Source organism: Hyla sarda, chromosome 3, assembly GCF_029499605.1.
Source record: "Hyla sarda isolate aHylSar1 chromosome 3, aHylSar1.hap1, whole genome shotgun sequence".
NCBI classification, from domain to species: domain Eukaryota; kingdom Metazoa; phylum Chordata; class Amphibia; order Anura; family Hylidae; genus Hyla; species Hyla sarda.
In genome coordinates this window covers 140,028,120-140,053,940 of record NC_079191.1, presented here as the reverse complement: position 1 = coordinate 140,053,940, position 25,821 = coordinate 140,028,120, and the positions used below count along the sequence as shown (strand labels likewise).

Here is a 25,821-nt window from a genome sequence, read left to right as displayed (position 1 = left end):
TTTGCGCCATGATCTGTAGTTTTTATCAGTACCACTTTTGCTTAGGTTTTATTTTTTATAAATTTTTTGGGACAATTTTTTTGGGACTTTTTGAAAAAAATTACGTTTACACCATTCACCGTATGGGATAATTAACAATATATTTTAATATTTCAGACTTTTACGCACGCGGTGAAACCAAATATGTGTAATAATAATTTTTTTACGCTTTTTGGGGGGTAAAATAGGAAAAATGGACGTTTTACTTTTTTATTGGGGGAGGGGATTTTTCACATTTTTTTACCTTTTTTTTTTTACACTTTTTATGTCCCCATAGGGGACTATTCATAGCAATCATTTGATTGCTAATACTGTTCAGTGCTATGTATAGGACATAGCACTGATCAGTGTTATCGGTGATCTTCTGCTCTGGTCTGCTCGATCTCAGACCAGAGCAGAAGACCCCGGGAGATGGCCGGAGCCAGGTGAGGGGACCTCCGGCCGCCATGCTGGATGATCAGATCCCTGCGGCAGCGCTGCGGGCGATCCGGTCATCCATTCAAAGTACCGCACTGCAGCAGATGCCGTGATCTGTATAGATCAAGGCATCTGAGGGGTTAATGTCGGACATCCGTGTGATCGCAGATGTCCGCCATTCCCGGCGGGTCCCTTGCTGCTGATAGCACCCGGGACCTGCCGGGCATGATGTGAGCACCGCTGAACTGAAGCTTCCACTCCCCAAGTGTGTTACCTCTGTCTGCACTACAGGCTCTATGACTCTCTCCTTAATCTTTTTCTCATGAACTTACTTTGAGGAGGGGCTAAGAAAGGATATTCTTCAGGATAGGGTTCTTCACAGGAGCTAGGATGTGCACCAAGCAATCTTGGGTTAAAGGCTAACTCCATATAGAGGATCAGGGCTCAGGACAAGCTCCTCATATGTGTAGAAGTATATAAAAGTGCATATGTTAAAGGGGTACTCCGGTAGAATATTATTATTTTTTTTTAGCAACTGGTGCCAGAAAGTTAAACAGATTTGTAAATTACCGTAAGTGTAGAAATTAAGTCGTCACTCACCAAGGTACGTTATGCTGACAGTTTCTTTATTTCATCCACAAAAGCATGCGGGGAGGTGCAGTGTCAGGCAGGTTTAAACGGCAGGAACGCTGGAGCTCACAGCGTGATGGCTACAGCTGTGTCGTGCTTCCTCACTTCTTGGTGTTCTACAGTGCTCTCTGCTGACACCTGATGCCTGTATCAGGAACTGTCAAGAGCAGGAGAAAATCTCCATTGCAAACCTATGCTGCTCTGGACAGTTCCTGACATGGACAGAGGTGTCAGCAGAGAGCACTGTGGACAAGACGGAAAAAAAATCAAAAAAGAAAATAATTTCCTCTGTAGCATACAGCTGCTAAAGAAAACTGTAAAGGCAAAGATTTTTTAATAGAAGTCATTTACAAATCTGTTTAACTTTCTGGCACCAGTTGATTTAAAAAAAAAAAATGTTTTCCACCGGAGCCTTTTCTCGCAGCCAAACCTAGTCCAATTACAGCATATTAGTAATATAAATCAGTGGAACAACTGTAAAAAGAAAACATATGTAAGGCAAGCCCTAAAACAACCAACTCTGAACCAACTGACTGTTCAGAGATACCAGTGGGACACTACATGTGCCTTTTAGGTAGAAACCAAGTGGGTTTAATATGTGAACATGTGGGGATGAGTCCCTGTGTGCTGTAAAATTCCTACTGGAGCAGCAGTGAAAAGCAACAAGCATAAGTGATGCTGGGTTGTAATACACTGAAATTTAAAGAAACTGTGAGCTGCTGGATATGACTGCCATGGAGTCTGGCAGTATTGCTATGTGGAGCATGGATTGCAGAGATATCATGCAATTCCAACAAAGGCAAGTATATGATGGGCGGAGTGAGTCTGGTGCTGAAGAGTGTGCTTATGCGGAAAATTAGAGCAAACAAAAGAGTAAGACAGCTACGAGTTCACAGAGCACAAAGTAGAGCAAGTAGAACTCAAGTCTTCCTGTAAATAGCTCTAGGAGCAAGAATCCTTGCCTGTAAAGTAAAAGTGCTTGTTACAAGGGTCTAAAGACTTTGGGAACATTTATTTTTATCAAATATCTTTTTATTAATTTTACAGCATAAATAGAAGTTGTGTATACATACAAAGGTATTCATTTGGGTCTATAAGGAGACCTATCGTGTATACAGATGTTACTTGCACAAAAGAAACATATAACTAGCAAACAGAATAATCAACCAGGGAATGGGTAGGGAGGAAGGGGATGGGATGGGGAGGGAGGGTTTAGAGGGGTGGGAAAATTTCTTAAGGAATGTATGTCAGTGTTCTGGTGTACAAATCCATTAACCACAATGCCCAAAAGGGGTAGCTGTGGGGACTCAAAACTGGAAAAACACCACACCTTAAGTACCCAGAGGAGTAACCCCCCTCCCCCAGGATCACAGGGTGCAAAACCACTTTTGTATAATAAAAGTGAAGTTTTATATATAATAATTTGGTGGCCCAGTACAGGAGTTGCACCACTGTACCCTTGCTGTCCTGTCAGGCAGCCTCCATACAGTGACCCCTGCCCCCCCCCCCCCTGCACCTGTACCCTATGAATATTCCTAAGTGCCTGTGTTATATTGTGTATTGCATATAAAATGTGTTATGCCTTTAAGACCTGTTGTCATGTGATTGTAACCCAGTGAGGTACCTGTGACCATGTGACCTAATGGCGATCTATGGGACCCCTCCTAGTCTACCCCATATAAGCCCTGGGTGGAGCTAGCTTACTCTCTTCCTGCTTTGCTGAGTTGCAGCAAGGTCAAGTCCTGTCAGAGTGTGTCTGGAGTCCAGAGGAGGTAAAGTCTGTCAAGCAGCCCCAGATCCACAAGTCCACTACCCCCAGGTCCAAGTCAAAACCTGGTAAGCTACAAACAGGGTACAGTCAGTCTAAGTAAAGTCGGTCAAAGTCAACCTGTCTCAAGTCAGCGTGGCCTGCATCAAATTGTCCAAGTCCACTCTAAGTTCCAACAAGCCCTGTGGTCTCTGAAGTCACTGGTCACCTCTGTGGGCCTAGCCAAGCTGTATAGACTGTTACATCTGTCTGAATCAGTAAATCTGCCATTGTTCAGTAACTTGGCATCGGAATCATTATTTGCCCCCGTGCCTAGCCCAGGATCCAGCAGCATTCCTTCGGGTGGTGTGGAGGATAAACCATGCCCTGTCATCATGAACACAAGGGGTTAATGCACTCTGCCCCTAGGGAAATTCCCTCTGCCCTCATCACACCTTCAGCACAATAAATATACAGGGGGTAGCTACAAAAGGTGTACAAATCTCGCAAATTAAAAAAAAAAATGAGGTAAAAACCGTTATCACATCTGATTTGACCAAAGTTTGAAATGGTCCTTAGTAAACTTGTAAACTTTTAGCACCTTGTGTACTAAAAGCCTCTAAAACAGAGGACCAGAATTGTAAACACTTATAGTTTAATCCAAGCCACACTGGAAATACCAAATTGAATATCGTACCTTTTACATACATTTATGTAAACACCAAGCATAATTGACCTGTATGTAAAACCTTTGTGAGTTCTGCATTACAAACTGACCATGTCTGGGCATTTCTTCTGGCTTCATTCCCCCAATGAGGTAGGTGTTCATGGCCCTTTGCCATCATAAGTCACTAGGTGTTAACACCACACCACCCTTCTGCACCCCACCCCACCCTCCCTTTCCAATATACTTTACCACAGTTCTACAGAGGGACTAAGATATCCTTTTGGAGACTAGTCACAGATAACCAAAAAAATAAAACCTTGGTTGTGATAGCTCCGAGTTCCAGGTGGAATCTCTTTTTGAATGGTAGAAATCTCTTTTGGGTCAGCGCCTCACCTTCCTTTCGCATTGTGATGAGGAATTATATATTTTCACACTGCTGGAGCTGCTGCTTTCTTTGTCAATTTCAAACATAACATAATCTTCTACAATTATGTCTGAAAGGAATAAAAAAAACATCTGGTAAACATAAAGCACAAAAGACGATTTCTGAAGCACAAAAATACAAACAAAGAGATAAGTATTCATTCCAATAATGTAGCTGAAGCACAGACTTGAACAAGCTGACCTGAAAGATCCATACATTGAACAATGCAGACTGTAAAATAATATGCATTTGGAATAGAAATTTGTGCATTAAGAAATCACACAATGACAAAATATGGGAAATGGTGGAGGAGCAAATTAGGCAGTGAGGGGCATTATTAACTGGTGGTATAGAAATAACAGATGATATTGGCAGCCATAGTAGAATAGTCATACAGTAGGGGATGCAAAAAGAATAGCAGATCATCGGAAGCCTAATAGTAGGAGAAATAAGAAGATGACAAAGAAAGAAAGTAATAATGAAAATGCCGAAATCTGAAATAGATTGTTGTAATAAAGGGCAGGTGGGTAATTTTATGCTATTTCAGCACCGTACATTTGTAAGAACACAAGTCTGTAACTTTATGGGAATATATCTTGACCTTTTTAGGAATATTAAGAATGTATCATTACGGAACTAAAAGGGCTGAATTGAAATCCCTCTGAATTAACACAAAAGAAATATGAACAAACCGGAATTAAATGAAGTGCTACAAGGATCAAATTCCTGCTGAACAATTCCTGGCTGCTAAAGGTCATTTTTATGATCTTTCAAGTTATGCTTTAAAAAAAAAAAAATTAGAATTACTTGTGTTTTTTTTTCAGTAGCTATTCGTTAAGCCTCTTAAATATCTAGATTCAATGCAAACTCTGCTTCAGAGTAGTTCATTATAAAAAAAAAAAGCATATACGATGGTCTTTGTGCAAAACTGAATGGCATAAAAGAGAAGGAGCCAAAGTGGTGGAATTTCCTGCTCCAGCATTTTGACATTTCATTAGTTTATTGTATTTCTGGTTTGGAATATTAAAAACTGATGGAGAACATTGAAGACGGACACTTCTGACTTTCACACACACTGAGTTGTGCAACTTATTTTGCTTTCTTCAGTTATAATAGAAGTCAATGTAACTGAAGACTGGTGCCCTACACTGTTTTCTTTTGGACAGTTGAGTGATATTAGACTGTAAAAATAGCTGTAGTCAACTATACATTTCAGAAGAAGAGGTATTGTGCCTTCAGTAACAGATATAGGCCAACATTCTCTAATCTGTGTATGCCAGTTTGGGGTGTACATTTGTAATGGTGCGGCTGAAACTGCAACAGAATAGGTATTTGTCTGTCAATTTCAAACATATGTGATGATAAAAGTAGGTGTTGTCTTCAAGGAGATGTAGGTTATGCCACATTTATTAATCCCTTCCTGATGTAGGACATGAAATGCCTTGTGGGTGCTGGCCGTTATGTGCAGCTGACACCTGCTGAAGTCAATAGTCACCTCAGAAATTAGGGAGTTCTAGCTGGGGTCGGTCCTTTTAGGGATTTGATCAGGCAGCCCTGTGATACAATTCTGAGCTGTCATGGCAACCAGGGACTTCTGGGGGTTACTGTGTAAAATCTCCTATTATAGCCTGTCAGGAAATGACAATACACTGCAATAGTATTAAAATGTATTTAATATTAAATATAATGAATAATTTAAATCACCTTCTTCCTCCATTCACACACCATGATGACATAAATGCACTTCATAGAGAGAACTCTCCGTCACTCAGTAGTGACCTCGCAATGTGATTGTGAGAGTTGCCATGGAATCTGTCAGCTACAGAAGCCTCTGAGGCCAAGCCACATAGTAGGTATCACAGGTAAACTGTCTATGTAATACTGACAGGTATTGACAGATGTACTGCTGTGTACTGTAGTATGGATGGGACGATAATATGATTTTTTTCCCCTTAGGGGACCCAAAAAAAGGAAAAATAAACTGTAAAAAACATAAACCAGTGAGAGAGAGGGAGAGAGAGAACAAAAAATGGATTCATACAGCAAACAGTGGACACAATAATAAATCTCTCTTTAGTAATCTTGTATGCTCCCCCTAGTGGAGACTGCAGGCAGCTGTAATGTCAGTATTTAAAGCATACTTGTCATTTCAGGTAACTTTTCAGAATAGGCTGTCCGGTGTGTCTTCATGTAAAGCAGCACTATTTCTGGCCATGATAAAACTTGTATATGGTATTATTTAGCAGTTTTCAACTCTAATTTGCAAAGCTAGTGGGTGGAGCTCCCTCCTGCATAGATTTGTCTTGTAGGTGCAGGACAAAGCTGGGCTGATTTTCAGAGGAGAAGATTCAAGCAGCAGGAGGAGGGGGAGGTAAAACATTTAATTACATCAGATAGAAGCATTTTTGTCTGATAAGATATTTAACACATTTTCCTATATTTGCTTGAATAATTCTATACAAAGTTGATTCAACTGAGATTACCTATTTAATTCTATGTGGATGACAAATAGAACATTACAAAGTGAACATCTTTCATCAGCTTTTTTTCTATTTACTTTCTTGGAGTTCTTCAACAGAAAACTCCAGACCTAGACACACATATCATGAAATATAACCATTTTTATTAAATAACAAAAAAAACTAAAAACTATTAGTACATTTAAATGTATCATCAATGTAAAGGATTTACACATAGTATTAAATTATCAGAACTCTGATACAGTATCACCAATACTTTTTGTAGAAAAGGCCAGTCCACTCTTTTAAATAAGACTCTGACCTGTTTGTTTAATGATATATCACTTGGTTGCAGAAAAGTGTGAGCTTATTCCCCTAATGCTTATAGTATACAATTAACATTAAGAAACTTCATGTAAATAACATGAGATAATCATTACAGACTGAGCAAAGAGCTTTGGCATACAGCTTTTGTTAATAAGCATGCTTAAAATAGACTAGACTGCGCCACTGGCGTTAAGCTGCGGAGTCTTCATCCTCCATCGGCTTGTCTCTTTTATTTTCATTTCATCCCGGCATGACATGCCTTTGAAGTGTGATCAAAATGTATTTAAATTAGCATAAAATTTTATCTTATGAAAAGCAGTAGGGCCATCTAAATTAGCAATGGTAAGCAACCGAGCAGATCCTTTCACAAGAAAGCAGACAAGATAAAACTCCCATAGTAAAAATGTACTTCACATTCTTAATAGGGACTTTATAGCTGGGGAGAGGTGGAAATAGCATTCTAGAATTGTCATAAAAAATATATTCACTTTGTTTTCACTTGGAATTAAATACATGGTCTGTATGACTCCCTAGCTGTTTTCAAAGGATTTAACAGCGGTAAGGTTGTGCTACAAATATGAAAGATGTTATTTACAGAATGCTGATGCATTTAGGGAATGAATACAAGAATGAATCAGTCTTTGTAGTTGGAGACTGATGGGTTATATATTTCAAAAATTAACATCTCCTTATTGTTGGTTGGCTAACCTTACTATCTCTTTATTGTAATAGACTTCAAGCTTTAGAAGAGGCACTTTCATATTTAAATGTGGCAAATTCCCATATTCCATAACAAGCAAAACAGTGGGGATCCATCCTTTCCATCACCTTTTTTGAGTTGCAGAAAAGCTCTTGAACATTTAATTACTTAGAAGTCAAGAAAAAATATGGAACTTTAATTGGTCTATTAAATGGCCATATAGTCATTTTACTTATCAACTCAATATAAATAGCTAGCAAGCTCATAAAGGAAATGAATCCATAACAGTAACTTAGGAAAAATAACACAAGGAAACAATAAGACGTTAGTCATTGAGGATCCATTCAGCAATAAAAATAAAGTGAATAAAAAAAAACAAAAAAGTTTTTAGGCTTTTCTCTGGACTATAAAAAGTTTATCTTTATCTTTATTGGAGCACTTTGAATAGAACCTGTCAGATGATTTATGATACCCAAACCACTGGCAGCATGAAATCCCGACAGGTTCCCTTGTTACAGACAGCTGGAGGGAAGCTGCACTCTTGACATTTGACAATTCTGTTTAGTCAGAAGGGTTTCTTGACAGTAAGCTGATCATAGTACGATACCTACCACAATCAGCCATAGACTGTGGAGGAGCTTGCCCACAAGCGTTGACTTTCCCTGTGGCATCACTACAGGTAAAAAAAAAAAAAAAAAAACATTATCTGGTATCTATTGAAATAAAGTACTTCCTGAAAGAGGGGTGAAGGGGGAGCGGTGTAGCTTCACATGAAAAAGTAAGAGCTATGGGGTGACGTCCTTGCTGGAGGAGAAGGTATAGTAAGAAATGCACACACATTCTGTTTCCAGTGTCATACAAACAAAGGTTTTGCTTGCAAGATATACTTTATGTTTGGCTGTTAAAGTAATATATATATATATATATATATATATATATATATATATATATAAATATACTGTATATCCAGATTTCTTCAGTAGGCATTTCTCACAGGTCACATTTGTGTCAGACCCTGTCAAGCACAGCACAGTTTCACGTTACATTAACCAGCATCACACAAAACACGAAATCCCATTCTTCTCAATTCATACAAGCATAGGGACCCTCCCGCAAATGGTCAAATGCTCAAACATGCCCCCCTCAGCTTCTATCTACAGTGCACACATCAGCCTTCCTAAAGACAGCATAATGGTGGAATTCCCTGCTGCCATGACGCCTAACTGCAAAGAAACTGCTACCAAAGAAATGCAATTTAAAGACACTGTACATATGCACAGAATTCAGATTCTCATTTAGGAAATCAGGGTTTGGCATCAGAAATTCACATGTCAACACAAGGCCACAAATTTTCACACTACAAACTTAACAAAATAGGGCATCAGAAGAAGACAGATACTATTAAGAGTACTCACTTTCCTTAGATGACAATATTGACACTGGATTCTGGGTCTTTCAGAGACAAAGACAGGTTTTTTGTTGCTTTGGCGAATAAATTAAGGTGTTGCTATATTATTTTAGCACTACATAATTTAAATAAAGACTATGGACACATTGGCATTGTTTTTCTTTCATAGCTCTATTGCTTCCTAAATGCAAAATTTAAGGGGTATTTCAACTTGTAACACTTGTCTGATCGCGAGGGGTGTAACTGCTGGGGACCCCTCACAATCTTGAGAACAGGCCAGTCCATTCATTGTTTATGGAACTGCTTATAGTAGCCATCCGCTTTAAAAGCAATTTTGAAATGACAACCAAATAATCGTAGTTTTCTTCCACCATTATATCATTAAAGGGGTACTCCGCTGCTCAGCGTTTGGAACAAACTGTTCTGAACGCTAGAGCCGGTGCTGGGAGCTTGTGACCTCATAGCTCTACCACCTCATGATGTCACGCCCCACCCCCTAAATGCAAGTCTATGGGAGGGGGTGTGACAGCTGTGAGTTGCATTGAGGGGGTGGGGCATGACATGAGGGGGTGGGGCTATGACACCACAAACTTCCGGTGCCGGCTCCCGCCTTCGGAATAGTTTGTTCCAAACGCTGAGCAGTGGAGTACCCCTTTAAATACCATATTACCATTAGCTGATTTGTGTCAGGCTGCAATTTTTTTCATGCATGATCCTTAAAAGAGGATGTTGTGTTAATCCTTTGTGATCTTGTCATGAACCTAAGCGAGCCTGTCACGTTGAACTTAGCGGGTCATGTATCACCAGGGAGGTTTTGGTGTGCCAAAGGGCAAATTTTTATGCATGACTTGCCTGGTGGACATGTATGATGATAATGTGTGCCTTTTAATATTTGCTGGCTAATGTTAGGGTGCGACTTTAGGTTCCTCATTGGTGTACAAATTTGCACAGCATGCTTTAAGAACAAACTGCTGTTGAGCATGGTAATTGGTCGCTTAAATTTGCACTTTATACATTTGGTGTGCACTTTATACAAGAGGTGAAACTCGGTACACCAGTAAATCCAAGCAAAAAAACAAGCCCAAAACATGCTCACTGGTGCACTCATAGAAAGGCATCAGCACAAGTGAAATTTGCTTCTTAAATGCGGCTCACAAAAGTAAGACAGGCCAAACAACCAATGTGCGCTAACTGACCAGAGCGTTATACATCAGCCCCTTAATTCCTTTTACAGGCTGTCTTCATTAGCCAAAGCTAAGAGACACCCGAGCATCCACAGAAATCAATGGATGCCCAGTTGAAAGTAGTGCTTCCCGAATATTGGCCCTGCGGTTTCCAAGTTAATAGAGGCAACTGTCAGCTCTATTACAAAACATTAAAATATATAAGAAATAATCTAATTAGGATAAAAACCGTTATCATTGTCCTTTTTTTTCTGTAATGCATTTTTCTGTTATACATGCTAGAATTACCACTGAGGCCAGTGATTTGCTACAGCGATGACATGAGTTTAAAGCACTCCACCACTGCAAGAAAACAAAGGCCGATAGGGGCTACCCAGACATCAGCACTGGCCCTGTGGGACATATGACAGGTTATTAATAGTTATTGTTTTATTATTATTTTATAACATTTCCTTCTGCAACCTACATATTTTTAAGACTCAGACAATATTTCATGTACAAGTTATATATAGCCTAATGAACTGTTATAATGCCCTATTCTGATATCTGCCATGTCCCAGCAATTATTTTCTGTGCGTACATGTATCTATCAAAAATAGGTGTTTGTATTAAATATAATAAGTATTAGAAGAAAAGTAACCTTTAGCCTTTACCTTCCTGAGACTTAGAAGCAATTGGCGCAATTAAGTCTAACGGCAGACAAATACATCTTGAAGTTCAAACTAGGTAATTATCACTAGGGCTGTCATTGAGAAAGCCATCACTGCTGCCTTAATAGTTCTATTTCAGAGCTTCCTCTCAGCACCATCTCCTCTCCAGGGACCTGTATAGGGATTGCGATGTAGTTTGTTTCTAGCATTGCCATAAATTGACAGATGCCGTTTCCTGCTTTGCAGTACTCATATGAGTAGTTATGTTTTACACAGTCATAAACAAAAAGCTTTCTAAACAGAGCAACTGACCTTCAAATTTGGACATTCTTGCAAGACAGTGAATGAAATTGCCTTAACAATCTTGGTTTGCAAAGATAGTTATTGTGGGCCTACAGGGATGACACAGGCAACACTACTACCAACACTACTACCAATTAAAAAAACAATGTAAGCAGCACCCTTTACATAATTTGAAACACATAATGGAACCATGTCATCAGAAAATACTTATTATTTAAACCATTCCTGCTGTCATTTAAAGTTTTTTCCTCTTCATCTTTTTAGGCTAGGTTTTTCATTGTAAAAATGTGTCTACAAAATCCTGGACAAGCTGAGTCTGCATTTTTAACATTAATGTGCTCTATGTAAGACCATGCTAAAGTGGCTGTCTGACTATACAATGTGTAAAAATACAGATGCATTTTTTACTTCAGCTTAAATAAGTGACATGTCATTTATTTATGTGGCTGTTAATAATTTGGCCATATTTTTACATATTGGCCCTGATTTACTAAGATTGGAGTATACGTTTCTTTGAGGGTTTTAATTCGCTACAATTTTTTTCCATGATATTTACCAAGGTTTCCCTATATTTTCCACTTTCCCTCCATTTTGCTTTTTTTTACACATTGTCAGAGACCGACCAGGGGACAGGGAAAGTGAGCCTTTAACTGACACAAAAACCGCCCTCCCTGCCTACTTGCCCATCCACCCTAAACGGTGGATCAACAACTGGGCGCCGGTCCCTCCCTGAACTAAAGTGCAAGGGCCTAAAAACACATACTAATAAATAGTCGGTCACAAACCAGAAACATACAGGAACATAGATCTCCATGGTATAAAAAATCAGAGAGCACAGATCAGAGAGTTAGTACAGAGGACGCTATATCGGCGGTCATGAACAGAGGACTCCATAGATTAGCAGATATGAACAGAGGACTCAGAGGTTGTGAACAGAGGACAATATAGATCGGCGGTCATGAACAGAGGACGCTATAGATAAGTGGTCATGGCCAGAACTCCAAAGATCTGAATAAAGAACTAATAAACATGTAGAGTTCAAAACACCAGACATGAAAATGGATGAGTCTGAACATACTCCAGAAATGAAACAGGAATAAGCTGAATCCCTTAGAAAAACCTCTGGTAGACACAGGAATAACAATACACTCTGAGTCCCCACGGACAGGTAAAAGGGATCTATCGCTAAACAGGAATATTCGCAATCCTACAGAAAACCTCCAGTAGACACAGGGTCCCCATGGACAGGTAACAGGGATGCCTAGATACACGGGATATATTTATAGAACACTGTTCACACTGAACACAAGACAGGAATCGTAATCCCTCAGAAATCCTCCAGTAGACAAGGAGTCCCCATTGACAGATAACAGGGATGCCTAGTTACAACTCAGAAAACATATGCAACAGGATATAATTATAGAACACTGTTCACACTGAACACAAGACAGGAATAATCGCAATTCCTTAGAACACCTCCAGTAGACACGTAGTCCCCAATGGAGTGGTAACAGGGATCTAACATAGGACACTGCTCACAGTGGACACTCCACTAACGAAGTAGCCATTAATGATAAATCCAAATAGACTACTGGCCAGCGGCACACTCCACAGTGTGGTCAGAAGCTGACCCAGTAGGAAAACAGAAATATAAAACACAGAACTTCATAATAATGGATACAAGAGAAAACAGAGTGTAAAAAGACACATAGCAGAAAAGATATACAAATCCTAAAACCGACTATACAAACACAGCTTAAAAGGGTACTCCCACCCTAGACATCTTATCCCCTACCCATAGACTTGCAATGAGGGGACGGGGCGTGACGTCACACGGGGCGGAGTCCTGACATCACGGACTTCCATTCCCGTGGTCGCGACCCAGACCCTCCAGCGCTTCCGGACAAGAAACAGGTGGGTGCCACATGCAACATTCCGGGGGTCCCCAGTGGCAGGACCCCCGCGATCAGACATCTTATCCCCTATCCTTTGGATAGGGGATAAGATGTCTAGGGTGGGAGTACCCCTTTAAAATCTACAAAGAGCATGCCACATAACATTGGCTAAAACCAGAAAATACAAAGTGTGCATTTATTACAAAGGAAAACCTAGTCTAAGAGTAATAATGTTTTTATTTTTACATTGAAAGAGTCATATGAGGGCTTATCTTTTACATATTATTGGTACCTTTTACTTAACTTTTAAGGTGAATAAAAAAAGAAAAGAAAAAAAAGAACACAACTGAGCAATTTTTGTGGGGTGTTTATTTTTCAGATAAGAATGATTACAATTATAACGAAATTATATTGTTTTTAATTTTATCTAACTACTGATCAATATAATTTTTATTTTTATTTTTTATCTACAGACCTATTTGAAACTTTCCTTTTTTGTGTAGTGAGCTGTTGTTTTTACTTGAGAAATTTTTTTTTACTTTTCTTTAAAATATTTTTACTTGCTCTAGCAGAAGCAAATAATTGAGCAGTACACTGTAATACTATTGCTTCGCAGTGTACTTTTTTCTGTGCTCTGCTGGCAGATCTAACATGGCAGCAACAGAGACTTTCAGAAGGCCCCTGGCTCCTGTGTTAATCAAGTCCTTGTCAAATAACTCCCTAGATGTCGCAGTTGCTTTTGAACATGACAGCCAAGGGGTTAAACAATTGGTATCTTACTGATGCTAGCTCCAGATGGCAGGTGTAAGCCAGCCCTCACTTGGTGTAGAAGGGGTTAAACCAGATTTTTATACAAAACATGTAGATGAAGATATTTTTTCAATTTCTTTTCTCCTCTTTTGCTCTGGCTAATAAACATAATATTAGACTGTACTACCTGCTCTGTAGGTATGTTTTTTTATTAGTAATTTTATAATCTTTGCAGATAGAATTCCATTTAACCCGATAACGACCAAGGACGTCTAAGCTCGTCCAATGGCTGTTAATGGGGTATGACGCTAATTCCTGTAGCTGGTGGCCTGCATTAATAGCCGACATGCGGCGATCACCGCGGCCGGCTATTAACCCTTTAGATCGCTCCTGTCAAAGTTGACAGCGGCGTCTAAAGGTGCCTTTATCCTGTCCCTGGTGGTCCAGTGGGGTGGATGCCCCCCCCCCCCCCCCGCAGCACGATCGCAGGGAGCGGTCCACTGTGGAGGTAGCCGCAGGGCTTACCTCTCCTGCTGCGGCGGCTCCAGTGCTCTGAATGAATGGCAGGGCCAGGCTTTATCAATCGAGCGCAAAGCACACAGATCAATATGGTTCTATGGAAAGGGGACTAAAAATGTAAAAAAAAAGTTTACAAAAATTTAAAAACACACACACACATTAACCCCTTCCTTATTAAAAGTTTAAATCACCCCCCTCTTCCCAAATTTCATGTAAAAAATATATAAACATAATAAAAATAACCATATTTGGTATCGCCATGTGCATAAATGTCTGAACTATAAATATATATAATAAATTAAACCACACGGTCAATGGCTTATGCGCAAAAAAAATTCATAATAGAATATTTTTGGTCACTTTTTATACCATAAAAAAAGGAATAAAAAGCGATCAAAAAGTCTGATCAAAATAAAAATGGTACCAATTAAAACTTCAGATCATGAGGCAAAAAATGAGCCCTCATACTGCCCCGTACGCAGAAAAATAAAAAAAGTTATAGGGGTAAGAAGAGGACAATTTTAAATGTATTAATTTCCGTGCATGTAGTTATGATTTTTTCCAAAAGTACGACAAAATCTAACCTATATAAGTAGGGTATAATTTTAATTGTATGGACCTACAGAATATTTTTTCAATTTTGTCGCACAATGATTTTTTTCCTGTTTCGCCGTAGATTTTTGGGTAAAATGACTGATGTCATTACAAAGTGGAGTTGGTGGCACAAAAAATAAGCCCTCATATGGATTTTTAGGTGAAAAATTGAAAGGGTTATGATTTTTAAAAGGTAAGGGGGAAAAAATGAAAGTGCAAAAACAGAAAAATGCTTGGTCCTTAAAGGGGTTGTGCGCTGCCCTGACTTTCGGAGCTCCGCTCACAGCATCCGGAAGTTCATTACTCCGAACGCTGTGTGCGGGCTTCCGTGTTCGCGGCTGCCGGGCCCCTCGTGACATCTCGCCCGCCTCCTCAACAAAAGTCTATGAAAAGGGGGCACGACCGCTGTCACGCCCCCTTCCCATAGACTTTGGTAGAGGGGGCGGGCGTGATGTCACGAGGGGGCGGGCGAGACGTCACGAGGGGTCGGGCGTGACGTCACGCCCGGCGGCCGCTAACACGGAAGCCCGCACACAGCGTTTGGAGTAATAAACTTCCGGACGCTATGAGCGGAGCTCCGAAAGTCAGGGCAGCGCACAACCCCTTTAATGGGTTAAAGGTGACATCTGTATGTAGATAATACAGGATCCTCCATTTACAACAGATAATGATTACATCTACCCCTTCCCCTCCCTGCACATGTCACAGAGTGTGCCTAGAAAGGTCTTTCAAATGGCCTAGAAAGTCTGTTCAAATGGATACTGTAAAGCATCTCTGTAAATGGATGAAGAGACACAGCACAGTAGACTTAGGGAGGAAAATGAGTTATGTACAGAATGATAAACCAAATAAGCAACAGATGGAAGGTATTTGTGAAAGAACTATAGGTGCTAGACACATGAAAAGTATATGTACATGATCAGGCTTAGGTACTGAGGAACACATAGCATTTTTGTTTTGTTTTTTGCTGGGTATGACAGGTACTCTTTAAGCACACAGGGGCTAAAATAGCTAAGCTTCCAAGCTGGCTTTATATAAAAAATACTGCAATATTTCTTTCCATTTTCAATTCTTCAGTCTCAAATTAATAGTTAAATATATATTAAGCCTTATGTAATATCTCTCCAAATTAAGATGACATCTCTAAGTGATATTAAAGATCCTCTGGGAAATCACAGTTTAGTTTGATTTGCTGCAAAAGAGAGAACAGCTTTTGAACGAGACGTAAAATGTGATTTTCTGCGATATTGTCTTTACACCCCATAATAAATTTACAAGACACCTCAAGAGTTGGAAAAGCAGTAACTTAGCAAATGCCAGGTTGATTGAAGCAAAGTGTAGAATTTCATTAACACAAAGAATGCAAATTTATTCCCCGTGGACTCCTGATTGTTCCAATAAAGTATGCCTGTAACATTGTGTGCGTACGTGATTAAATTCACATTCATTTTAAGCCATTCTTACAGTCCCAAAAATAAGCAAGCCACGAATCCTGTAATGTATGCACAATCAGACATACACATAAAGTGAAAATCAGATATTTGAGCTCTGTCTGTGAGATAAAGGAGTCAACTAGTTATACAAGTGCCAAATACAGCGGGAGTTTAATCAATTCAAAATCAACAGAAACAGAGCTGGAGAGAGAATTGGAATTTAAAAAGGATCTAAAGCTAACAAAATATTTTAGATACGATGTAGCAGCGGGTGAATTATGCGGCTTTACCTACTCCTGGAAATCACAGCTCTGCGAAAATCTAGCTGCAAATGGAAGTTCTACTATTTCACAAGTTTGTTGGATAACCAAAGTCACTGACTTTATAGAAATAATCTAATAACCAACTTTGTTATTATATTTTATATGTATTTTAAATGATTGTATTGTATTTTTAGGTTGTTTTCCTTAATCTGATGGTATTTCTATAGGTGAAGTACCAAAGATAAAGACGGGCGTTCTGCACAAACCACATAAGACCAGGTATTCCAGGTTAGACGCTATGGGGCGCTCAGAGGCGACTGCCGGCTGTTTCACGCATAGGAATGAGCTTCATCCGGCCTCCCAGCCGGATGAAGCACATTCCTATGTGTGAAACCGCCGGCAGTCGCCTCTGAGCACCCCATAGCGTTTTAAAGTCCCCGCCGGAGTAGCAGCCCGAGATGGGAGCTGGAATACCAGGTCTTATGCGATAAGTGCAGGACGCTTGTCTTTATCTTTGGTACTTCTACTATTGATTGCTGTTTGCATTGTCCTTGCACCGCCACTACTGGACACGGCTGGTTTCCCTACCTGGAGCAATCATATCCATCTCGAGGAGCTGTTGGCTAAAGGTATTCGGTGTCACTTTCTTGTTCTTTGGTTGTCATTTTGTATTTCTATAGGTCATCATCATCATCATATGGAACCTATATAAAAATAAGGTTATATATATATATATATATATATATATATATATATATATATATATATGTATCTGAAATATTAATGAGAGTCCAGGTACAATGGGACCAGCACTACTGATCTAAACACACAGCTAAGTAATTAATGCCATTACAACTGCAATATCAGCATACCAAACTGTGCATTGGGAGGAGAAATTAGGTTGTAAGGCTAATGCACATTTGGGACAATTGTACCATATAAGTTATGCAAGAGTACAGGTGTGTGTAGAAAAAAATGGTGAATGGGAAAAAGTGTTAATATGCTTGCTAATGGACTTGTGCAATATTTGGGACTGTCAGCAATTATGTCTACAGGTGACCTGGTGCAATAATTGAGACACTGTGCAATAATCCTGTAGATGCTGACAACACATGCACTTTTGGAAAAAGCACCATAGACAGCAACTATAAATACTTATATATACTGTACATTATACACCTGGCAAGGATATATGCAAGCTAAAATGGACTCTTTGGTGTATTCCATTCACACATTGGTCCATTGATCCCCCATCTTGAGACAAAGTGTGAAATGACACAGCTGTATATCACAACATAGACTGTGGACATATGGTAACTGGTGGTGGCCATTGATATATCTTAAGTGACATGGTAATAAGTGTGCTTTTTTTTAATAGTAATAATAAAAGTGATGTTTTAAGGTTCCCTTGGAAATGATTGGATGACCTCACATAATAACAGTAGGTGCGGCAGCACCCTTCAGAGAAATATATATATATATATATATATATATATATATTCTAGTAGAAGGTCTTTCTAGGAGATTATTCTAGTATAGTGGGCAAATATATGCAGATTGCTATTTTATGTGCATGTATCCAAACTTCGATCCAGAAAACCTGGTATATAAGCAAGAAACGGATGCTATTTCTGCTTTATCTTAGAATTTAATAAATGCCCTTACAGAACCTACTGATATTTGTTTTCATCATTGGTCACTTATTTGTCCAGATTAGCTCTGGGCTCCTGCATCTCCTCAGGGGCGGTGATAGTGGTTTTTATACCTTATCTAATTTAGTAATGTCCTAGCTATGCTTCTAACTGGATACGAGGAATACAAATCTGGTGAAGGAATGGCAGTAGGGCAGCACAGGAAGCACTAAGTAACTAGTCAGTGACATGATTTAAGGCGGCAGAATGTAACACAGAATACATGTCAAATTCCTTGCAGAGTCTGTCTGAATTCCCTCAGTGTGAACCAGCCCTTAGACTCTGTTAACATCTCTGTCATGGCATCTATTAAAGGGGTTATCCAGGAATAGAAAAACAGAGCTAATTTCTTTCAAAAACAGCTCCCCATCTGTCTCCAGGTTGGGTGTTGCAACTTGGTTCCATTTACTATTTATTGGAACAGAGCTGCAGAACCACACCCAACCTGGAGAAAGACGGGGAGTGGTTTTTGAAAGAAATTAGCTCTGTTTTTCTATTCCTGGATAACCCCTTTAAAAATGGAAGCCATAGTACAGTGACAGACTCACTGGATAGCAACGGAGCCCGACAACTTTGCAGACTTACAATGGGGTTCCTCAGAATTCCTCAATATGATGCATACAGTGCTATTCCATCAAATGTGACCAAATTGCTGAAGTACCCAATACAAGTGTGAACATAAGCTTTCATATTGCAGTTTAGAGCAATTCAGGCCCCCAGCAATCCAAAACTAAATATGTTCAGCACTGGCTGTCCGGGCATGCTAAAAGTTGTGGTTTTGCAACAGTTGGTGGAACACTGGTTGGAAAAAAAACAGCTATAAGAGATATTGTGGAAGTCTAAAGTTCCAGGTGGGGTTTCTATTATAGATTTTGCATTGAGGTCAGCCAATTGTGCCTCTGTTGTCCACCCTCAGTTTTAATAAAGAACTTATAGTCAGGGCTTTAACGTGTAATATAGGAAAACCAGCCCTACTATACAATGTACAGTAATGTAACTGTAGAGGAATAATGTAAACTGTGACATCACAGTATAGGGATTATACACACAGTGATGTCACATCATAAGTAGATTTCACATTTTAGACTTCAAGAATGATGTTCTTCCATAGAAAATCTTAAAATGTGCCCCCCTTAGTTGTTGGGTCCTATAGCGGCTACTACTTACAGGTGGTTGGGACATGACTAGCGGGCTTGCACTTCATGATCATAAAGTATACTAATGACCTGTTAGTTTAATACATTTTGCTGAGAAGCATTAGATCATTGTGCATGTTGTGGATGTGCGACCATGTCTGTTTTTTTCTCTATTTGAATTCACATTGTGTTTTTTATCCCACTCTTTTTTTGTTTTTACTTGTTCATCATTCTGCCCCTCCCCCTCAGCCCAGGCCTACATAAATTGGCAGGGCCCTGTTCTCCCTATTCTTTCTGGCAGTTTCCAGTCTTTGACTGAGAGCACATGGTAAGTCAGCTTTGTGACCTGTTCACTCTGGTGCTGAGCTGTGCAGCGTCCATTGCTGCCACCGCACCCTGTCTGTGAGGAGGTATGGCCCAGGGTCTGGTTCAGGCGGCATTGGGGCTGCTCTGCCAGTGGGTCGTTCCCCCTGTGGGCACTGGTGTTGCGGCATTGGTGGTCCCCGCTCAATACAGAGCCATTTGATTCTAGGGATGTTAGGGACCCACTACTTACAGGTGGCCGTGAGGCTAGTGGGCTTGCACTTCATGATCATAAAGTATACTAATAACCTGTTAGTTTAATTAATTTTGCTGAGAAGCCTTAGATCACTGTACATGTGGTAGATGTTCGACCATGTCTATTTTTTTCTCTATTTGAATTCACATAGCGCCTACTAGGTCTACTACCCTGGTTATGCTTGAAGTATCAGAACCTGTTTTGGATGCGTTCCAAGTGACCGCTCTAGGTGGATGTCCTGCTCCAAACTAGGTAATACATGCAAGGAGAAAAACATACACTGACTCTCTCATTGGGTCAAAGCAGCTTTTCTGGTTTATTGTATTGTGTACACACAAGATATATCCTTCAGTAGGGCGTAGCACATTGTGTAAGCATTCTAATTGGTTAGCAGACTACTTTACGTAAGCATTGCATCATATTTTCTGTGCCAAAAGGGGATGGCCTCACAGGGTGTAGTACAGGATGCAACCACCATCTTAGAAGAATGATCTTCATTTTGTATCTATTATCCATAACAAACCTATGTTCCCTTGTAGAAAGTACCAACAATGTCAATCAGTCTTGGAAATAAACACAAATAAAACAAGTTCTCTTTCACATTTTTTGTCTACAAAGTCAACTAAAGGGTTCTCTAAGCTGTCTTAATGCTTCATTAACAATCCAAATGAGGAAGTTTGTCAATACCGCTTAATGCTTGTGTGGAATAAAATTACCTTAAAACGATTAACCATGACACTAACAATCTAAATGCACTAGACCTGTTCTGCTGGAAGATATGAAACACTACAGTGAGAATGCTCGAGAGTTCCTGATACTCCACACTTAGCTGCTTCCTGATTCAGAATTCCATTTGTCAGCGAGTCATTTAGGGGTAGTTTTATCCTCTCACAGTGTGCGAGGATTACCAACATAACAACACCGTACCAGCTGAGCCTTCATATGCCACGCCATAAAACAGTATGCAAAAATAAAAAGCTCACTATGTCAAAGTACCAATCTGTTCCTCCGACGAGATTGAATCCTCTAAAATGTGATTATTTTGTGTTCTTTGCTGGGAAGTGGTTTCAGAGGTTGTTAAAACGTTTCTTTTCACAGCCCATTATTTCCATTGAACAGCTGCTGCCTTATTACAACGCTAAACATAATATAGTTCAAAGTAAAGAAATCGGCAATAAAACTGGAAGGCCTGAGTAGGCTGTTGTGAGCTTTACAAAAACACTATTTACACAATCGTACGGCAAAACTAGAGCAATGTGCCACACAGTTGACATATTTTCCGAAATGAGCAAAGTCAACTCTGAAGCTTTTTCCAGCTAGTGAAAGAAACACAAAGAGCGGTGGCTCATTCTGTTACTTTTTCATAGAATTTAGTCATTTTTAATTTGAAGGGAAAATCTTCTAAACATAAAGAAATTACATCACAGGATACCTGGTGATCTGCAGGGCCGGGTCATACATTATTAGGGCTTTAGCTTCCTCACCCACTGTTCTGAATTAGACCAATGAGAAGTAATTACATGAGTCAAGAGTAATTACATAATGACATGATTCACACTGTAATAACATCTTCACTTTATAGAGTACATTTATATCCAGGCTGCAAGAATATGTTAAACACCATCTCATATAAAAAGATTTAAATGATACTGCCATTATGTAAGTTCTCTGTGGTTTTTCTGTAAACTCCTCCATGTTCTATATCAAAGCACTTTTAGTGTTTTTAAAAAATGGGAACAATGGTACAAATACATTATATTCCTAATACTATAAGCTGTTATAAAAATACTCCCCATTTCTAACATTATAAATAGGGATGAGTGAATCGAATGTGACAAATTTGTTAAAAATTTCAGGAAAAAATTTAATTTGCAATGAATGCGAATATCACTGTGATTCTATCGCGCAAATCATTTAATTAAACTCCATTTAGTGCGGTCCAGGCACCAGGGCATCTAAAAGGGTGGTTCCACATGTGAGGACATTGGGTAAGGAATCCTGGTAAGGCGGGAACAAGGGTATGTGGGATGACCCTGAATCACATGCAGGATGCCGCCTATCAGCAGCTGTGATGTCACAGCCCTATATAATCGGTAGCCATATTGCGGCCAGTCACTTCAGCCTTTCACTGCAGAGAGATAGATAGGGACAGACAGTGCTATGTGTTGCGCTAAAAAGCTTTTTCCAGCAGCGATTCACCTCCTAGTCAAGTCAGCATTCTTTTGCACAGAGAGAGGGACAGTGAGCAGTGTGTGTTTCACAGAAAAGCATTCTTACTGTAGCGATTTACCTCCCAGTCACTGTCTACAGCGTTCTATTACAGAGAGCAGTGTGTTGCACTGTAGTGCAATTTTCTGCCCTCATAAGTGAATAAAACATATGTACATCTAAGTGGTGTACTATTTTGTTCCTGATAGAGTCTCAAGGGCCTAGATACTGTTAAAGGACAGCCAAACACCACTGCTGTTCTAGACAAACATTGTTAAGCTTAGTGGAGCACATTCTCCTCCCCTCATAAAGGGCATACCACATACGTACATCTAAGTGTTATACCATTTTGTTCCTGATAAAGTCTTAAGGGCCTAGTTACTGTAAAAGGCCAACCAAAAGTACACACCTGCTGCTGTTCTAGACAAATACCGTTTTAAGCGTAGTGAAGCGTATTGTACTCCCCTCATATATGCACTAAGTTTGTCAGGCAGGACGTGCACAGAGGAGTGGCAGAGGCCTAAATTCATCAGGCACAGGCAGAGGTCGCAGCAGACTAGGGATGAGTGGCAGCAGGAGTGCAATTGAGAGGCCTAATCTCCTTGTATCAGCTAGCGGTCGTGTCTCGACCAGCAACCCGTCTGCCATCATCGATTGGTTAACACGGTCATCCACTTCATCGCAAGTGACATCTGATATCTCCCAGTCAACAGTTGGTGGGTTACTCAGACACAACCCTCAGTTGGCATGGCCCGCGAACATTCCCTGTTTTCCCATTGCCTCTGTCCTATGCTGTTCCCTCCCCAATAGAAGTATCTTATGCTGTGGGTTAAGCTCCACTATTCAGTGAGGACGATCTGATAGAGGACAGTCAGCAGCTACTGCCCAGCCAAAAAGTCGAAGAAACATCTGCCACTTCCTCTGCTAGGAGTGCAAGTGGTGATGAGGAGAGTGATGTGGGAGGTAGTGTTGCCAGCGTTCAGGGTCCTGAAGCAGACACTGTTGAGGAACCCGAGGAGGACATCAGTGACGTGCAGACACTTTGTTAATGAAGCCAATCGCAATTGGGAGCCGGGTGCAGAAGGGGCTTCATCATCAGGAGAAGAGGGTTGCAGGTTGCCCGTGAGGCAGCATCTGTGCCAGCAAGGTGGTAGCATAGTTGGCAGTCTGTATGGTGGCAGAAGTGGAAATTCTAGAGGGTTATGAGGAAGGCGAGACAGAGGACCCAGACACACTGTGGCAGTATGCAGTGGAGATGGAGGCAGGGAGTCCCTCCGAGTCACTTGCCCAAATGGCACGGTGCATGCTCAGTTGCTTGTGTAGTGACCGCCGACTTGTTACCATTCGGCAGCGCGATGACTTTTGGCTCTCTACCTTATTGGACCTTCACTTCCGGCACAAAATGGGGGTCTTTTTTACACCCACTCAGAGGGAGGACGAACTGACCTACTACAGAGACATCCTATTTAGTCAGTTGGGCAATGCCTATCGGTGCCATCGCCCATCCTCTCATAAGTTGGGGGCCCTCAACGAGTCTACAGTAGCTGATGCGTACCTTTCTTCACCCACATAGTGAAGCAGCTCATCAGCAGCAGGTAGACCGGGAGCAGGACCTTAACCAGCAGGTGGTGGCATACCTTCACATGCCCATGCCAACACACCTTGAAGATCCGCTGGACTTCTAGGTAGCCAAACTTGATTTGTGGCCGCAACTAGCAGAGTTTACCCTGGAAAAGCTGTCCTGTACTGCCCTTCCAGTAGTGTGCCATCAGAGCGGGTGATTAGTGCGGCGGGGGCCATAGTCACCACAAGGAGAACTCATCTGTCCACAAAAAATGTGGAGAGACTGACCTTTGTGAAGATGAATCAGGCATGGATCAGCCAGGATTTCCACCCACCAATGCCTGATGCATCAGAGTAGATTGACCATGGTGCCACACTAACACTTCACAAATATGGATAGTGCAAAACAGATTTAAGGCGCTGCTCCCCATTTACAAACATTCCTCCGCATCAGACCTTTTTTCACCCACCTTCGTCACCGGGTACTGGTATTGCCACCCACCACACCACTCTGTCACTGGGTCACTTTAAGGACTCCTGATGCTGCTTCTACCACCTCCAGGCTTTCTCATTCTGCCACCATATATTCTCCTCATGCTGCCGCCACCTCCATGCTGTGTCATTCAGCCACCATATGTTCTCCTCATGCTGCCGCAAACTCCAGGCTGTGTCATTCAGCCACCATATGATCTCCTCATGCTGCCGCTAACTCCAGGCTGTGTCATTCAGCCACCATGCGGTCTTCTCATGCTGCCGCCACCTCCAGGCTGTGTCATTCAGCCACTATATGGTCTCCTCATGCTGCTTGTATATTACTTAAAAATGTTTAAGGTAGCGCTAGCTACCAAAAATCTTCAAATTAAATTTGAAAATTCATCTTTTTATCTTAGGGATTGTGAAGCTCTATTGTCTCCTCATGCTGTTGCCAACTCCAGGCTGCGTTGCTCAGCCACTATATGGTCTCCTCATGCTGCCGCCAGCTCCAGGCTGTGTCATTGAGCCACTATATGGTCTCCTCATGCTGCCGCGAGCTCCAGGCTGTGTCATTTAGCCACTATATGGTCTCCTTATGCTGCTTGGACACTACCTAAACATTTTTATGGTAGCACTAGCTACCATAAATCTTCAATTTAAATTTGAAAATTAATCTTTTAATCTTAGGGATTGTGAAGCCCTATTGTCTTCTCATGCTGTCGCCAACTCCAGGCTGTGTCGTTCAGTCACTATTAGTGTTGCTTGTGAATATTCGCAATGCAAATTTTATTCGCGAATATCGCATATTCGCGAATTCGCGAATATTCGCGAATATAGCACTATATATTCGTAATTACGAATATTCTTTTTTTTTTTGTTTTGTTTTTTCACAGTACACATCACAGTGATCATCCCTCTCTGCTTCCAGCTTGTGTGGTGTAAAGAAGGCTCTAATAGTACTGTGTGAGACTGGTGTGCGCATTTTTGCATATACGAAAATTTGCATATGCGAATTTTCGCATATGCGAATTTTCACTTATGCTAATTAAGTATATGCTAATTTTCGCATGTTAAATTTTGCATTTGCGAATTTTCGCTTATGCGAAAATAAAACGAGAATATTACGAATATGGGAATATTCGCGAATATATGACGAATATTCGTCCATATATTCGCGAATATTCGCGAATTCGAATATGGCCTATGCCGCTCAACACTAGTCACTATATGGTGTCCTCATGCTGCTGGGGCATTTTCTAAATATTTTTATGGTAGCACTAGTATGCTAGCACCATAAATCTTCAATTTAAATTTGAAAATTAGTCTTTTAATCTTAGGTATTGTGAAGCCTTATTGTCTCCTCATGCTTTCGCCACCTCAAGGCTGTGTCATTCAGCCAATATATGGTTTCCTCTTGCTGCCACCAATTCCAGGCTGTGTCATTCTGCCAGATTATGGTCTCCTCATACTGCTGCCACCTCTAGGCTCTGTCATTGTGCCGCCATGTGACATGTGACTCCTTGTTGGATTTGGTCTTTTGTAACCACACATTTTATTATTAAATCTTACATTTAAATAAAAATAAATCCATAGAGCAATAGCAATGAACATAACTGATTAAATGAAACATTCCCACTTTCACAGCCAGTGGGGCACTGAGAGGCAGGGGCTGGAACAGGTGGTATCTCGCCTGGCGGAGGGCCGCCAGCTCAATGCTCAGCAGAATGGGTAATCAACATTTTTTTTATAAAAATTCAAATAAAATAAAATAAAAATTACAT

The 25,821-nt window shown here is 40.5% G+C and overlaps 1 long non-coding RNA gene across 1 annotated transcript in view; it reads right to left on the bottom strand.

The window, feature by feature from the left end:
* Positions 1 to 3,715: 3,715 nt before the first annotated feature.
* LOC130361743 (uncharacterized) overlaps positions 3,716 to 25,821 on the bottom strand; it is a 54,578-nt gene continuing 32,472 nt past the window's right edge. The window contains exon 3 of the long non-coding RNA XR_008891133.1: positions 3,716 to 3,994. This is a non-coding gene — a long non-coding RNA (uncharacterized LOC130361743). The remainder of the gene's footprint in view (positions 3,995 to 25,821) is intronic.